Source organism: Phasianus colchicus, chromosome 4, assembly GCF_987193195.1.
Source record: "Phasianus colchicus chromosome 4, bPhaCol1.hap1.1, whole genome shotgun sequence".
Lineage (NCBI taxonomy): Eukaryota > Metazoa > Chordata > Aves > Galliformes > Phasianidae > Phasianus > Phasianus colchicus.
In genome coordinates this window covers 29140941-29158452 of record NC_143439.1, presented here as the reverse complement: position 1 = coordinate 29158452, position 17512 = coordinate 29140941, and the positions used below count along the sequence as shown (strand labels likewise).

Sequence of the window (17512 nt, the reverse complement as noted above, 5' to 3'; positions counted from 1 at the left end):
ACATTTACTGTAAATTGAACCTAAAATTAGAAAGTCGTTTATTGCTGATCTTCAAAGAACTGGTCTGCATTTGCTTGAGATTTTGTACATAGAACACACATAGTACACACTCATAACTATGGAAAGAAGTTGTTAATCTGAAAATTGCTATCAATAAATGACTTTCCTAAAAATGTTATGAAGATTGTATGTATTCTGCCAAGTAGGCAGCCACCCTGAAGTGATTTTTGGATAAAAAGAAGCAAAGTATTCCAAGTTCTTGGTAAATACACACTACTTCTCACTGCTGCAACATTAATTTACTTTGAATTTTGTCCTCTCTTGCACCACAAACCACTATGCAGATGCATGTTTTCTCTATCAAACTCCCCACAACCCCAAAAAGCATAAGCCAAGATATGAATTGGACATACATCTTGGAGCACTACAAGTATAGATGCATGGGCTAACATTTTCTTTGGTAGGAAAGCTTTCTATCTCTAGCAGTAACTGAGAGAAGACCTTCCATGACCATTTTCACCCACCTGTGTTCAGAGTACCAGTACTGGAAAGCAAATCTTTGATTTTCCTGCTGCAGTCCAGTCTGTCATCACATTTACAGCACTGACTCTGTTTCATGGTGAGAGATCAGTAGAGCTCAGTCTCCTGCACATTATGTTAGTGAGAGAGAAATGTGCAACAGTCAGCTGTGACTGTCCTGTCTCTACAATAGTGTTGCAACTCTAAAGGCAATGTAGACCCATATTTTACTATATGTGAGGCAAAAAGGAAGTAAGATGGAATGTTACCAGCCCGTGATATGAGGACTGGTCTGAAAACAACCTCCTAATTTATGATGTTGGCCTACAATGTCACAAGCAGATGGTGGTGGTATGGCAGTACAGGCTGAATCTTCCTGACAAAATTCCATTACAAGTTGTAGCTCTGTGACAGATGGCAGTAGAGAGACAGACTGACAGAAACAGACGGAGTGGCATCTGACATAGAGGAGTGGATGAAGCAAAGGGGTGGAACTGAATTCTTGCATGCAGAAAATCTGGCACCCACTGACATTTGTTGATGCTTGTTAAACTTGTTCATCACTGGCAAAAATGCATAGCTAATGGTGGTGACTGTGTTGAAAAATAATGTTTTGTAGCTGAGAATTTCCTCTATCAAACAGTCTTATTGTGTTTGTTGTATCTGCTGTACTTTCCATAGAAATAAATAGGAGGCATTACTTTTGGATCAATTTGCAATGAACCTTCTAAATACTTCAGCATATGCTATATGTGTAACTGCACATAATCTTGGAAAGAGCGAATGAAGAGGAGAGCTAAAGCTAGACACGTTGCAAAGGTCTCAATGAAAGGTGGACTTGCTGTGAAAAGAAAGAGCCACAAGTTGGAGTTTTGTTGCTGAACATGATATTTGGCACTCAGTAAACTCACCAACACAAATATAGTCTGGAGGAGACAAAATCTGTTTACAAATCAAAGAAAAATCTTTGGGAAATGTAGGCAAAAGGCATGCCAAAGTATCATATTGAAAACCTAATGTATTTCAATCCTTTTAAAACAATTTTTTTCAGTTCCAAATTATTTTAAGTTTTCACTCCTGAAATGAAAATTTACAGGTTTTTAATTGTAAAATATTGTTCTTCATTAAAATGAACAAAAAACAAGTACATTATGTAAACGATATGTGTAAAAAAATACCATTTTGGGAGGGGCCAAAGTAAGCATGTTATCCCAAAGAAGGTGGTGCTTTTTTTTTGTTTTTCAATTTTGTCAAAAAAGCTGTGTTTTCATTTGTAGGTTTCTCTTTTTGCAGGACCTATAAAATTAAATGCAGCTTTGGGTTAGCCACTATCTGACCTGAAATAACCAGATACACATAGAAATTCTTTAAGGAAGACCTCCTAAGCCTGCCAACAATTTCACTCTCACTTTCCTTCCTATACTAGATATTATCGAGTACTAAAGCCTTGCAAAAAAAATTACCCAGGGCCTAATGTAAAATCCTTTGAAGTTAGTGGGAGTCTTTTCTTTGACTTCAAAGAGCTTTAGATCAGGCCCCATTACAACATTTTAAATAACGCAGTATGTGCACAGTGAACTGGGGTTTGCCACACGGATGTTACAAAATCTGAAGTACTGAGAAGCTCTACATAAGATCAGCCATAATAACAATGGTCTGGAAGAACAAACCCTGCATCCAATTAATTTAAATAATCAAATTGTTAAACTTGTTAACCTTAGAGTTAATAACCTTGTTTGGGCTGTTAGCTTTGATGGTAGGAGTTTAATAGGCAAAGAAAAAGTTTCATTTTTGAATAGCTATAGTGTCCATACTGCAGCTTACATTCTAAGAGTACAAAAAGGTTTAGAAAAAAACTTGATTAGTTTACACCTGATTGTTTTATTGTTTTTTTCATTCTACTTGCAGTTCATTTTAGCACCCACTCATTTTAGTCAGTAGTTTCACAGGACGTTCTTGGAAGGAGCTGATCCTCAATACAAATATGAAAAGATATGTCACAGCACAGAAATGAGCACTTTTTTCTTATGCTGTTGCATTGATCTTTTTGGTAAAGACATCCAAACGTCTGTATTTAGTTTTAAATCATCTCTTCATATTTCTCTTCTGTACTTCTTATTTTTAATATTAACTTACTTTATTTTTAGCTTTGTTTTCACTATCACATTTCAGAAAATGCTGCGCTATTTTCCCTTTGTATCAAGCCAACACAAATTCCATCAACTCATAAAGGAGCTGTGATTAAATAATAACTGAGAGTCTCATGAAGTATTCATTAGTTCTTTGTATGTCAGAGCTGCAGTACGGTACTCCCACAGATTGTAACTGAGAAACACAGGAGAGAAGCAACCTGCATACCACTACCAAATTTGTTAAGAGAAGAACTACCGTTTCTTGACAAATAGCCTTTGTCCAGTTTCAGCAAAGTGCTTTTGAACCTGTGTTTAACCTTGTGTGTATACTTTGGTTCTACTGACTACAGGTGTAACACACCTAAGTTTTTTGATGAATAAGGAGTAAATTACACATATGCTTTAATGCAAATGTGCATTAAGTTCACTTATTGAATGAATTTTCCATAATAAACTATTTCTTAGGTAAGGCTTTTTCAACTTTTCTATGTGGAAGCTGTTTTTGTTTTTTCTTTTTACAGCCATCTTACTTTTAGTATCATAACAGTAATGATAACAGATACAAATGCCTGCCTCGTTGTTTTGCACATGTTTCAAGAGAATACTTGACTTTTATTCTAAGTTCTGTAGAGAAATTATCTCAGCTTAGCTTGTAATAAGATTTTCAGTGCCATATGACTCTTCCTATTAGTTTTCATGCTCTTTTAGGAGTCAAGCTCATATACCTCACAAACCCTACTGCGCTCTAAATGGCTCACTGTAAATCACACATTTTGAATCTCCCCTGAAAGTGCTTAAGATGCTGATTCCCCGGTATATCTCAACTCAGATATATGGATATTGATTTTCTCTGGGAAAGCATGCCCTCACTCCCTGAGATCTGTTCATTTCTGTGGCCTCTGAACTGAGGAAGCTGGTGAGACCCACCAGCCACACTCAGCAGTGGCGTTGCACCTTGTGAACCAGTGTTCATGTTGCCACAGAAAGGACAAAAAACGGCACCAAAAGATGGCAGAAATTAATAGAAGTTGTTCACTTCATATCGTAACTGAATTAAGTTATAAAGACACACAACCTATTTTTCATTTCCTGCTCCAGTACACAAAGCAGACTGCTGTGCTTCTGCATTTTATCCCCATTCTGTTCAAATTCTGTCACACAGATCTCCTCTTTTGTCTTCTTTGTTCCCATAAGCAGACCACATAGTATAAGCCACCGTAGCTATTTTAAATGATCAAAATACACACATTTTATTTCAGAATTTATTATCATGATGATGTTTTGTCAAATGTTTAACTGAACTCACATTTATCAATGTGTAATTGAGTTTCATTTTGCATGGTACAACCTGAAACATCAGAGTTGTGCTGCTATTTGAATGATAGAAATAGCTGGGAGAATATAGCCTTGATTTAAAGTCCTACAACATACTCACAAGTGGGTTTGTATTGAAATTGACTTAAACGTTTGTAATTCACAAGAGTTGATACAACTTTACCATTTTGCCTGGTGAAAAACAGGGATTTCTGGGTTAAATATTTGTTTTGATGCAACTTATGTACTCTAATTTTAGAAAATTCTCCCATGTCTTCTATTACTCCCTCAGGGGAAAAAAAAAGAAATCACCTCCACCCACAAAAAGAAGGAAACAAATAAAGAAAAACCTGAAATCTGAGATATAAGAAACTTCTGTGTTGGACCACGGTTTTAATCTAGGTATTTTCCAGTACTCTCCTTTTGCATGTGCGTTTAATTTTTGCATGAAGTAAGTGTCTTCCCCATGCCATCAAAGCCCCCAATTTCCCACAGTAAATAACCAGTGATTTCAGTCAACTCTGATTGTAAATGAAAGAACAATACTTGCCTCATGTAAATTCCTCTTCTATCTTTTTATTTTCTCCTTATATCTTCTGCTTTTTTATTTTTTTATTTTTATTTTTTGCTTTATTTTGTTTTCCTCTGGATTGTTACTATTTTTTTCAGGGGGGGTTAAGCTAATGTCTGTCCTTCCTTCTTTTCTGCCACTTATTCCTCTGTTTATAACTTTTCTGATTTCACTGCTTTTCCTTCCACCTCATCTCCTCCAAATCCACAATTTCATTTCAGTAATGGCTAGCGTGCTACTTTCACTCTCTGCTCGTATATCAAAGTGGAATCAATTCATCATGTTTCCTGATCGAAGACTATTCCATCTCTACAAAAACTTTGGCTTGAAAATGATGGTATGATGCATAAGCTTTTGTTGTCAGATCCTGGCACTGTAACAACTGGTGGCACATTGCTCTCATTTAGAATTCATGTCCAAGGTGAATAATCCTCATTGCAAAATACCATGCTTAGATATCAGAAATTGATTCTGTAATAGTTTCTGTAAAGTACTAAAGTGCAAATTTATCAACATCAACTGTTCAGAAGACAATAGAGTAAGTCCTTCAAATTGTAGGAACATACAAATCTGTGGGAGGTTTTACAGAATTTGACTGCTGTACTTCCTGTCAGCTTTGTGAATAGTAGTGTTCAGGGCCTCTACATTCTTTGTACTCCATTTTTTCAAAAAAAGGGGAAGGGACTGTGGTAGTGAGGTGGTTGTTCTTCTGTCCTGTCAACAAAATGCAAAACAAACTCTATTGGTGAAACATAAGATATTCAATTAACTGCCTAAATCCAGGAGCCAAAGTGGGAAGACAAGGTTAAATATCTTGACAAAATCATATGTTATCATTGTTGTTAACTGTCCCCTGTAATCAGATCTGAGACTGTGAGAGATAGTTAGATACAAATAACAAAGAAAACCATAAAACAGTATATTAAAAGATTCCACACTATTTGACAGCATTCACCTTTGTGTCAGCACAGATCTGTTTCATACAGCTGTTTAATCACATCTATGGCAATGAAAACTTCATACCTCTCCTGTGCTGTGTGTGTGATTCCTTTGCCATACAGATGGTTTCACTATTGTCCACAAACTGTGAGTCAGAACTGATCTACCAGTGACGCTCAGGCTCTTCCTCCAACACAGTCATGATTGTGACTTTCAATTATGATATGTTCATGAAATTATCTTATGCACTCTGTCAAGGTGAACAACAAGAAGGGTAGCAATGCATTCTATTGTACAAGTTGAGACAGACTTTAAGGAGCAGAAAATTCTTGGCAAGCTTTTTAATCCATGGTGGCTGTTCTGCTCTCAGGCAAGTACCCTGAGACAATCCAGACCATCTGGAATGCTCTGTTTCCATCTCTAACAGCATTTACAGCATTTGAAGAGCTTCCTCTGTGTCCTGCTAAGGTTTAGGTATACCAGATGGGATTAGATTTCCTGTAGAATTTTTATTTTTAGATAGTATGAGTCCTCTCAACAAACTTTCAGACCTTTTGTGATGTACGCTTTTTTTTTTTCTTTTTCTTTCCCTTCTTTTTTTTTTTTTTTTTTTTCTTTTTTTTTTTTCAACTTGGTGGTGACTCAGAGCTCTTTCTGTCTGTGTTTCTTCTCCTGTTGGTCTTCTCTGACCTCATTCACCCAGTATTGAGCAAGGGAACTCTCTGATAGTACTGGCACAGGTACTGTTTTGAACTCCTTTTATTCTTCATAATGCCTAGAGTTAAATTAGCCTGTAGTGCTGATCAAACCTGGATATGCTATCATAGAATCATCAAGGTTGGAAAAGACCTCTGAGATCACCAAGTTCAACCGTCCACCTACCACCAATATAATGCCACTAAATCACGCCTCTTAGTAACACATCTAAACATTTCTTGAACTCCTCCAGGGACTGTGACTCAATCACCAACCTGGCCAGCCTATTCCAGTGCCTGACCTGATCACTTGTTTGGAGAAGAAATTTTATCAGTGTCATGATCAAAAGACACGTGAAGAAGTTTATCAGCAAAACCCATTGAATGTCGTAGGTCTGAGGACAATATTCCGTGACAACATATCTTACACATCTGGTTGCCCACTTGATACTGTATTTAGACCCCAGGTTAAATATTGTATATCTGATTAGGAACTGAAACCTGGACATGATCTGAAAGAACACTGAAATTTAGGAGCTAACGGTATCCATCTACTGAGTTTCCCCACAGTTTACACTAACAGATTCTCTCGTAGTACTCTTGCAACAAGCCAAGCTTCTAGATCTGGAAAAGCCATTTTACAGAAAGGTCTACTGTGTTTTGTTATACTTGCAAAATGCGTTAGAAGTGAGGCTCTGAAAAATTCTGAGCTCATTTGCTTACAGTAATGTTAGCTTTCTTCATCTATGCATTTCAGGAAGTCCTATCTAGTTCACTAGTAAGAAAAAAGACTTCATTGCCTTATATCCCCTCAAATAGAGTCTTTTCTCCTCTTTTCTGCAGAGGAAGGGAATAGTTCTCCAAGAACAAAGTGACTAAGGGATCAACATCGTAATGACTAATAATGTATTTATTCTTTAGAGAAAACAAGGGATTTGAGTTGCTCAGGTCTCCGAACATAAGAACCTCATTGTTGTAATATTGTTTCTGAGAGACATAGGCAAGAACATAGGCAAAACATCTTAATTGGAAATCTGGGAAACATTATTGCCTATAGCTGAATCACTTGCAGAGCAGGGCATTTCCTGAAACAGTTTGTTTAGAAATACTTTCATAGCACATTCTTTCGTCCGGACTTTTCTTGAATCCACATAAAACTCTTTCATCCACAAGTTATTTGGATATATGCTGAACACACATTTCTACATCTTGTTGCATGAAGAACTACCTCTAGTTTGTGCTGCAGTTGGATTTTCAATCCTTATTTGATGACTCCTGAGTCTTGTACTGGAAAATAATCCCTCTCTATCCTCTGTCTGTCATTCATGGTTTTGTAACAGCTAACATATCCATCTTCAGTTGCCTCTGTCAGTCATTCTTCTCGGGAGCTGTGTCAGAATTTCAACATCTTTTCCTGCCATTCTCAGACTTAATTTCATTTCTAGTAAATACTTCCCTTGATGAGGGACACAAGTTGCACACAATATTTAAAGGGGTGTGAGGGCGCTGGATAAGTATGTTGGCATAATATTGTTTTCTGTTCTGCCACTTTCCTAGAAAATTTCTAACTGTTGCTTTTTTTGATTGCTTCTGCTCATGAAAGAATGAAATATCAGACTGATATTTTCAAGGAATTATCTATCTTACAAATTCAAGGTCTTGTTTCTGCCTGGTGTCAGATCAGAGCCATTGTTTTCTGTGTGAGGCTAAGACTGTCACATCAGTCTACAGCAAACATTATTTGCTTTTCTATTGTTTTCATTTCCCTGATACCATCTGTAGACCACCAAGCTGGTTTAAGTGGAATTTGCAGTGGTTTGTTTTGTTGTTGTCATTCTTTTCATTTTCATGTTGAAAGAATCAATTTTACAGTAATAAGACTAGAATTGATTTATGATTAAAAGAGAAATTACTAATCAGTTGTAGATCTCAAAGGTTTTTGTTCCTAGTTTAATTCAGCTACACATACAGAAATGCATCCAATGAGTTGTAAACACACACAAAAAATACTGTACTGTTTGGCATTATGTTTCCCTTACTACAACTTCTAAAATACTGCACATGATATTGGATCTAAGTGAAAATAATGCATTACTAAATGTATTATTTTCCATTTAACTAATTCTTGAACATGCAGTGTGTAGACTCATATACTCAAAAATACAGGAAAGCGATTAGCTACAAATGATACATGTTTTGGGTATTTTTTTGTTGAGAAATGGAGAAATAAACCAAGTGTCTGAAAAAGGAAAAAAAATAATTTTAATGTGATTACCACAGAGAACACCTTAGCATACCTGCCGAATGCATGTTATGCTCACATTTGGAAATATTCCTCCTGGCAGAAAAACTAAGTCAAGGAGTATTATCATCGCCTATGGAAAATTATGCAAGAGAAGTATTTGAGAAGAGAAAGAAAAGTATCTTTTGATGGAGTTTAAATCAATAACCACTAGATCATCAAGGGGATTCTCATAATTTAAGTAACTCTGAAAATAAGTATAATTTTCATTTCATTTGCTAGGCAAACACACTCATTTGCTAAGTAAACAACATCAGATGTCTGGCACCATGTCTACCATTACTCAGATAGATAGCTGTTACAATTGAAACTTTATCCTCAGAAGAAGTTTCAGATGCATATTCTAGGTGATAAAAAAATGTAATTAAAAGTACAACAGGACAAAAGAGAGAGGTTTACATGGTGCTGCATAACAAAGCACAATTTTCAGGCCATTTTTTTTCTCCTGTTCTGCAGTTCTTCAATAGACAATTGTAAATATCCAGCTCTCATCTGAAAATGATAATGACATAGTCCATCAAATGAAACTGGTTTGATAGATTTAGAACAGTAAGCATTTTTTTTTTTCAGATTTGGGCCTATTTGGAGTAGTCTGGAAATCTCTAGCTGATATCTAGTTGCAACCCTCAGATTTTTTCTCAAGATTTCCAAAGCAGGTGATGTAAATAAATGATCTCTAGGAACTCATCCTGACACTAAAAAGCCCATGAAACGACAGTAGCTTGATATCTTTCAGGAGCAGTTGACCCTGAACTGGTTCCAAGATCCTAACAGTAAAGGTTTTTGTAATCTTTTGTTATTGTCCTTTCTCTAAGTATCTTTCCAGCTAGCCCTTCTCTAGAGCATAAATTCTTCCTAGGTCACTGATACTGTTCTGCAGACGAAAGTATTGAAAAAAGTTTGTACTTTGTTGGTAATTGGTTACTACAAGAATTTACATTGATTTTTTCCATAATTATTCTAATTTACATCTCTTACCAGCTTGCAAAATCTAAAGTCATATTATTCACTCATTTAAAATAACTTTTATATCAGCCCATAAACACAAAGTTGTCATGTCTGTAATAGAGGTTTTTGACATAAAGACAATGTGTGCTTCTGGATTAAAAAACAAAAAAACAAACAAAAAAAACCACAGGCATATGAAGATTAGAAACGTTTGTGTGGGTTCAGATATGTACAGGGCATATATATGCATATTGTCCTTTCTCCTTAATTAGAATATAATACTGTTATTATTATATTAGAATATAATCAGGTAACTTAGCTGCTTAAGGATGAAACAGCCTTAGACTTTGATCTGTGCCTGGCTAAAAGATGCAGTCACAATTTGTTGCCAAGAGACTTATTATGTGGTAGAAGAAATTTAAAAACTAAAGCTCCAAAACTAAAATGTCGATAAGGAAGTGTAGTTTGTTTCCTCTTATTGTAAGTAGAAATAATGTTTTTACAGCAAGGTGCTAATAGTGGACTTTTAACTGCTTTGGTGGTTGTGGTGGTTTTTTTTGTTTGTTTGTTTGTTTGTTTGTTTGTTTGTGGGGCATATCATTTGTATGTTTGTTTTTCCAAAGTGACAATATTTTCTAGATGATCTTCTAATGCCCTGAGGGATTATAGTCTGTAAAATGCTGTTCAGGGTGTACTTAACTTATTCTCACAGTTTAATACAGAGAAGTTGCAAACCTTTGATAATCCAGCCTACAGTGGCTGGCTCTATAGGTCAAGCTGCAGAGTTCTGCTGGAGATGCACCTCTTCAAACCTTTGTAGAAAAGAAGTACTTGGTCAGAAAGGGCTGCGAGGCTTTGTTAAACAAGGGTGATTCCAGAGTCTATGCCACAATGGTTTGAAAACACTCTAAAGCAGTTCTTTTGATCACTCTCTCAGCAAGAGTCACGTTTCTTTTTGTCCAGAGAAGCTGAGGACCAACAACCATGACTCCAAATTTTACACTGGATAAGACTATGTATGACACATTACTGACAGAACACTAGCAGGGAATGGAGCCAGTATTGGCATTGATACCTATAAACAGTCCATATCCATCACTTTCTACTACTGTCACTGTATCCAGGTTATAGGAGAGGTAACAGCCCTCCTAGGACAGTGACACAGGTACACAAACTTTTCTGAAGCTGCCTGTGTTTGGAGATGGTTTTGAAGATAAATCAATGAGAACTGTAAAACTGACACTTTATGCTGACGCAAGATGAATAAGAGTCTTTTTTTATTAGATAAATGTAGTCTTCCAAAAGCTAGTGTGACCTTAAAAACTACTAACTGCATTTAGCACCTCTTTGGAGAAACTTAAATTTTATTCTAACAGACGAGCTTTTGTCCTATTTTCTCTGAGAACCATAAATCTATTGGGAAAAAAATGAGCTGCTACAGAATATGTTATTTTCTTCTCTTTCCTTTTCCCTTACTCTTTCCTTTTTTCCTTTCCCTTTTCCCTTTACCTTCCTCTTCTCCTTTTACTGCCCTTTTCCTATTTTTCTTTCCAGAGAACACTCCCTATATATGCTTTCAAAACTGCATAGCACAACTAATCTCTGCAGTTATCCTCAGCCTTTGCTGAACAGTGCACCGAGGTGTCTGAGATCAGAGCAGAGTCCACACAATTGATAAAGACAGTGATAAACAGGAGAAAGGATAAACCATAAACATGCTTCTCTCCTCCTCCCTCTGTATTTAATCCATTACCTACAACCTCTGGTTTCTCCTGTTTTCTTTATCATGTGATTCTCTTTATTGTGCGTTTGACTGATTCACTCTCTCACTGAGGTAGCGGTTCACAAAAGCTTAAACTGCAGTTTCATTCTTTTATGCACTCTATCTGTCCCATTATCTGCTTTTCTGAATGCCTTTGGAAGACTTCTGCTACCATCACAAAATACCTTCTTTTTTTTTATATATATATGTATATATATAATTTTATTGTCAGAGAAATATCTGCTCTGTCATATTGTTATCCAAAATCTGGAAATCATTTATCTCTCTGACTGACCATCTCTTGTATTTTGCTTTCAGAGATAGGCAGTAAATAGAGTTTAATTCATAGCTAACTGGTAGTGAAACAAAAGACAGAATACTCTGGATGAACAGAGGCCAAAGCCACTTGTTAAATCTGTCAGATAGCAATAGATTACTTTGGCTGTGAAAGGGTTAAAGATAAATTCTAGTCATAGGTACATTTGCTGAACTACATAGACAGCCCAAAGACTATATCAAGTTTTGAGCACATTATTTCTTCAAGACAATCACAGAAGAAAGTTACAGGAAACACTTTTTTTTTTCTTTTGATTGGAGCTAACTGTGACTGGGTTAATTAGGCTGGAAATGCAGAAGTAAAATATACTCTCATCAAAATGATTTGAAGAGAGCATTCCTTTTATGTTTGGCTCTCATACCAGCAAACTTTTCCCAAAAAACTGTAAACTGTATGGACATGGCAGAACAGATGGAAGGCCCGAACTAACATGATATTTGATATAGAGTTCAAGAAATTCTGGCCCCTTTAACATGCTCTAAACCATTCATCTACAGCAAACTCTAAGGGACTTCTGAAAAAGACTGTCACCCACATCCTCTGTCATGCTAGAATCAAGAAGTGAATTAAGGCATTTGCTATCTGTGCTGTTTAAGTAAAACAGATAAGAAACTATGAAATCGACATCTTAAGTAAGAAAGACAAATATACAAATATTTCCCTTGGTTTATATTCAAAAGAAAGAAAAAAAGGTCTTGTTGTTAAATTTATTTGGATATTTATGAATGTTTGTTGCTTAGTTCTTTGTTTTTTTTCTTTCCAAAGGGATATAACTTTTCAAGAAATTCAGTCATAAAAGACCAAAATGAACTCACAGGAGAGCTATGGCTGAAATTTATAAAGTACAAAGGGAAAGGCAATTAGCTACCCAAATCCTACCAAAAGTCAATAGCCATAAGCCACAAAAAAGAGAGAAGACAGATATATATTAAACAGAAAGGTGTAGACATATGAAGTATGTACTGTAGATAAGATGGAAGATGTACACACACAGGTTATCTCATAATGTATGCATTGCTCTCATTAGAAATAATTCATCATGTTTTCTTACTGCAAAATTAATTATCACCTTCCCTGCTTTCTTCTGAGTTGTTGGTGAGACTGCTTCAGCCACTAGGAGTTGGTGCCTCTGGGCAGCTTGCTAACTACTCCAGTGAATATTAGTGGAGATGCAAAGCATAAAGTTGCTTCTGTAAGTGGCTGGGGGTAGCAATCAGGAATGCCTTTAATCTAACTGTCCTGAAATTTAGTGGCTATGGAGATAGACCCTTTCAAAGCACAAGAACTTTTCTAGTCACTTATTTTCCTCAGCAGATGTGTCTGTAAAAAAAAAAAAAAAAAAAAAAAAGAGAGAGATCCATCCTTCTGCTATGCTTTAAGAGGTAGAAGTGTCTGTCACTACTACTTCCCCTTCTCAGTCAAAGCATGGAGAAATCCCCTGCACCTTCTGCTGAACACCATGGAATTGAGTGGGAGTGATGGCAACTAATGAGTGTTTTGGAGAAATCATGTTTTGACAGAAGGGATGTAAGACATATACTAGAGTTGGGAGCAAAGGTTTTATTTCTGAATGATCATACAATCATGGAATGGTTTAGGTTGGAGGGGACCTTAAAGCCCATCCAGAAGCAACTCCCTGCCATGGGCTGATTGCCACCCACGGGATCAGGCTGCCCAGAGCCCCATCCAACCTGGACTTGGGCAATTCCAGGGATAGGGCACTCACAACTTCTCTGGGCAGTAGATGCCAGAGCCTCACCATTCTCACTGTGAAGAATTTTTTTCCTAATGTCTTATCTAAATCTACATTCTTTTAGTTTAAATCTTTTGCCGCTTCTCCTATCATTACCCGTTATTGTAAAAAATCCCTCACCAGCTTTCTTGTAGGCCCCTTTTGGTACTGGAAGGCAGCCTCATCTCCTTGGTCTTCCTGGTTGGGTGGTCTATAGAATACCTTCCCTATAATGTTACCTGTCTCTGTCCTCCCTTTAATCCTGACCCATAAGCTCTCAGTCAGTTCCTAATCAATCCCCAAGTCTGCCAGCTCCATGCACTTCAGCTGGTCACTGACATAGAGAGCAACCCTGAGTTTCCCCTCCTCCCCTGGCAACATCAGTTTGAAGCTCTCTTCAGCAGCTTGGTAAGCCTGTGGCTGAAGATGCTCCTTCTGTTCTCTGCCAAGTGGAACCCTATTAGTAGATCAAGTTTCTCAAAGTGAGTCCCTTGTACTAAGTAGCTAAATCCCTGGATGTGAAGGATGAATGATATGCAGCCCTTTATTAATTAAACAAGAAATACTGCCCACAATCACTTGTCAGTGAATCATATTGCAATGGGTGTACAGTTTCATTTTCATGCAGACCAACTGGAAATGTGAGCTGCTGCTTCAGCAGTTGTCAAAACCTTTTCTCCTGAATTTTAATTTCACTAGTGTTACAGAGTAATTTCAAAAAAAAGTTTTGTATGATTTGTCTGCTGTTGCCTTACAAATAGGACATAATCATTTCCTAATAGGATGCCTTTTCACTAAATAAATAGCATTGCAACCATAATTCAAAAGAACAGCCGTTCAGGAATTGCTTAGATTAAGATACAGTCATAAAAACGAGTGAACATTCTAAACTTTAAATGGTACTGAGCTGTGCATTCACACAGTGTTTGAAGAGGGACATTTTTAATATGGAATAGAAGAGGAAGTGAGAACCTAGGTGATCTATCTACTAGCGTCTTGCTTTGGCTATGACATGTCTGTTCATTGAAGACACTTTGTATTTCAACTAATTTGCTTTTCATAATGCTAGGTAGATACGATTTTGCAATTAAACAGAATGTAATGAAATCTGGCTTATCATTTATCATGATTAGTTAAATATTCTATTTAATGAATTTTAAAATGCTGCCAGAAAGCAGAAAGTACATCCCATGGTAGTAGGGATGTCTGTGAATCCCAATTGCTAATAGCTAGAATACTAATTCTGTCCTGCATTGATGTACCATTTCGTGTTTTATTATATTTCGCATTATGTCCAGGAATCACTTCAATATCTTTAGCACTCGTACTTTATTTATGCATACTTTTTCAGCACTAGAGCAGTGGCCATCTTCTTTCTCAATCTTAATGGAAGACCTAATCCAAGACCTGCTAAGACCAATGCAGACTTTCTAAAGATTTCCAGGCTTTGAATGAAGAAAACAACTTATTGCCAGAATGATAAGAAGTATTCCTAAATTTCTGAACTGACATATAGGCAATTACAATAGCATCTTTGTTATTTTCAAAGCAAGTGATTTTCACTAATTATGATAGTGATTACAGTATTCATCTTCTATCTGGGAAATTGTTCTTGCAAGGGAAAAATGCTAGAGCACATCTGATAAGGAACAAATGAGCATCCCAATATGCAACTAGTTTAGATCTCATAGCTCTGTCTCTTATCTGAGCAAATTTCAAAACTGCATACAGAAAATACATATTTAGTTTGGATTCTTTTTGAATAAGACAAATCTTATTTGAAAAAGTATTTGTGGAGACTGGCTACTTCAGCTTGACTGAACTTCAAGAATACTGCTCTGTGTTTCTATATACATTATCTCAGGGTCAGAACCTCTGAGACTTTGGTATCTACTGCTACAAAGTCAACTTCCAGAGGCTGAAGTGAGCAATGTGAGCATTCAGATGCAGGTCACTCAAGTTTACCGTTACAAGGTGCACAAGGAGATCTCTGCCTTCTTTATTCAAAGCAAGTACTGAAGAATCTGTATTGCCTGTCAGCAGAATGTAACTGGCTTTTAAATGCTGCTCTTTCCCAGGCCTACTCCTCAGACTCATTCTGTGTTGACACAGTGAAGAGGCAGGCATGTCTCAAGAAAAGATCAGCTGACATCACCTCTTGTTCATAGAAAGTTGCTTTTCTTCCTCATGTAGAATTAACTTGGGTTTAAGTGTATTTAAAGATATGGTGATAATACTCAGCAGTGGTAAACAGTTCTGGGACAATTCTTAGGTGACCAGAAAAGCTTGCACTGAGCACTGCAGTCTTTTGTTCTGACTTCCAATAGAACTCATGGAAATAGATCCCTTGCTTTGCAAGCAAAGCATGACTGTCATGTTTCTCTTGATAATACCATGTTTAGCCCAGATTTCAAACTGAAGATTTTACAACAGATACATTGTACTTCCTGTTTATTCTCTTTCCCCCTTATTCACTGGAAGTAATTTTCTAAAACTACAAAAATGTAATTCATCATATGTTGTAATAGAAAAATGAGTCCGTGTCCCAATAGAAAAAAACCCTTCTGTTTGCCACGTAATAATCCATTCTTAATCCATTTTACCATTCTGTGCCATTCATTAAAATTAGCAGCTCTTTCCTCAAGTTTGGGATCTCCCAGATCTGTTAAAAATAATTCCTTAGGAAGGTATTGGAAGAAGGCGTGGAAGATGGCTTCAAAACTGAAGTGGTTTTGAAACTCTGGGCATGGGTAGAGACAAAAATTTAATTCTGAAAATGTTCTGAAGCTTTCTAAGTCATCAGGAAGTAACATTTTGTAGCTTTCACTGTTCTCCTTAGGACTTCCATTTCATTCATTTTTGACACCTGAGAGAAATTTGTATCATACATGTAATAGTAATATTAGCAACAACTATTATCAGTAACAAATTGATTCATAGATTTGTACTGTAGTAATACTTGGGAATGTGCTGCACTAAATACTAGACTACTACCATTAAGAAGACTGATTATTGCCCTGAGGCCTCTTCACTCCAAACAATATAGCTAATATCAGAACTCAGTCATTCTGGGAAGTCTACTTAAGTAAGGATACTAAGCTTTGTTTGTTTCTCTAAATCATATCTCAACAGATTTTTTGATTTTGTAAAGTATGTCAGTACTTCATCAAAATCTTAACATGACAAGAATTACTGTTCCACAGGGATTTAGCAATATGTTCTGGTCTTCTTCAGAGCCAGTAGACCCTGAGGTATGAACCGTATAATATGTAAACATGAAAGTGACAAGAACTTTGCTACATTTGCTCTGCAGCTCAACCAGTACTGCCAGACCATGCAATATTATGGATCTCCAGTGACTTCAGCATGAATTAACTAGAATAACACTGAAGTGGATTGCTTTTATAAAGCTAATGTTATGTATATTTCCGCTCACCACTTTTCTCTCTGGATTTCCCCACCAATTATGCAGAATGGTGCAAAAGTTTGACATAAGTCAAGGCAAAGCTGATGCAGTGGCCATGTGAATCTTAAGATGTAGCACAACAATAGGAGTTGAGCATATCTCCAAACCTGCAGCCCAGATTGACCCATTTCACAAGTTTTGTAGTTTCCTTTGTTTTGAGTACCTTTACAACAGCCAAGCTTGATCAAATATTTCTACTGTCTGGCTATATGAAGTTATGCATATAACATTGTACTAAACATGACACTGGTTGTTTAGAACGACAAAAAAAAAAAAAAAAAAAAAAGAAGAAAAAAAAGAAAAAAAAAAAAAAGAAAAAAAAAAAAGCATTTGTGATGGACCAAACAGTGATGGCTCCTTTCTTGGGAGATTGCTCTATTAGCATCTTGTCTGTCAAAGTAAAACACCTTGGATCAAGCTTCACAGGATGAAAGAGAATTGTGACCTCACCTCTCTCAACTGGCAAATGTTAAACTGAGTAGCCTTGGCATGTTACATATGGGGAAGATTGAACCATGATAAAGGGGGAGGAGAGTTTCCAGCTTGGCAACCCTGGAGGCATGCATCTGTTCTTATCCTCAGCCATCCAGGAACATCTCAAGCTCTCAATCCTTCTTCTCCCCTGGCACCACATGAGAAGCTCATTACACAGCTCCATTCCTTTCCCCAACATCTCCCCCAAAGGTATGGATTAAAAGGGCCAAGTTACTTTCATAGCACAGATAATTGTCTGCAAATCATCTAGAAATGAGTCTACAGCAGAATTAAATATGGAGTGAATTTGTCTGATTGAGC

The 17512-nt window shown here is 36.6% G+C and overlaps 1 long non-coding RNA gene across 2 annotated transcripts in view; it reads right to left on the bottom strand.

Annotated features, from left to right (window-relative positions):
* Nucleotides 1–17512, bottom strand: part of LOC116231132 (uncharacterized) — a 246572-nt gene that overhangs the window by 32576 nt on the left and 196484 nt on the right. Inside the window, exons 3-4 of one of the 2 annotated variants that reach the window (XR_016465994.1) lie at nucleotides 10156–10232; nucleotides 8866–8964 (exon numbers count right to left, since the gene is read on the bottom strand). The exons of the other annotated variant lie outside the window; for it this stretch is intronic. This is a non-coding gene — a long non-coding RNA (uncharacterized LOC116231132). Of the gene's footprint in view, nucleotides 1–8865; nucleotides 8965–10155; nucleotides 10233–17512 lie in introns of those variants that run through there. 2 annotated transcript variants of the gene reach the window in all.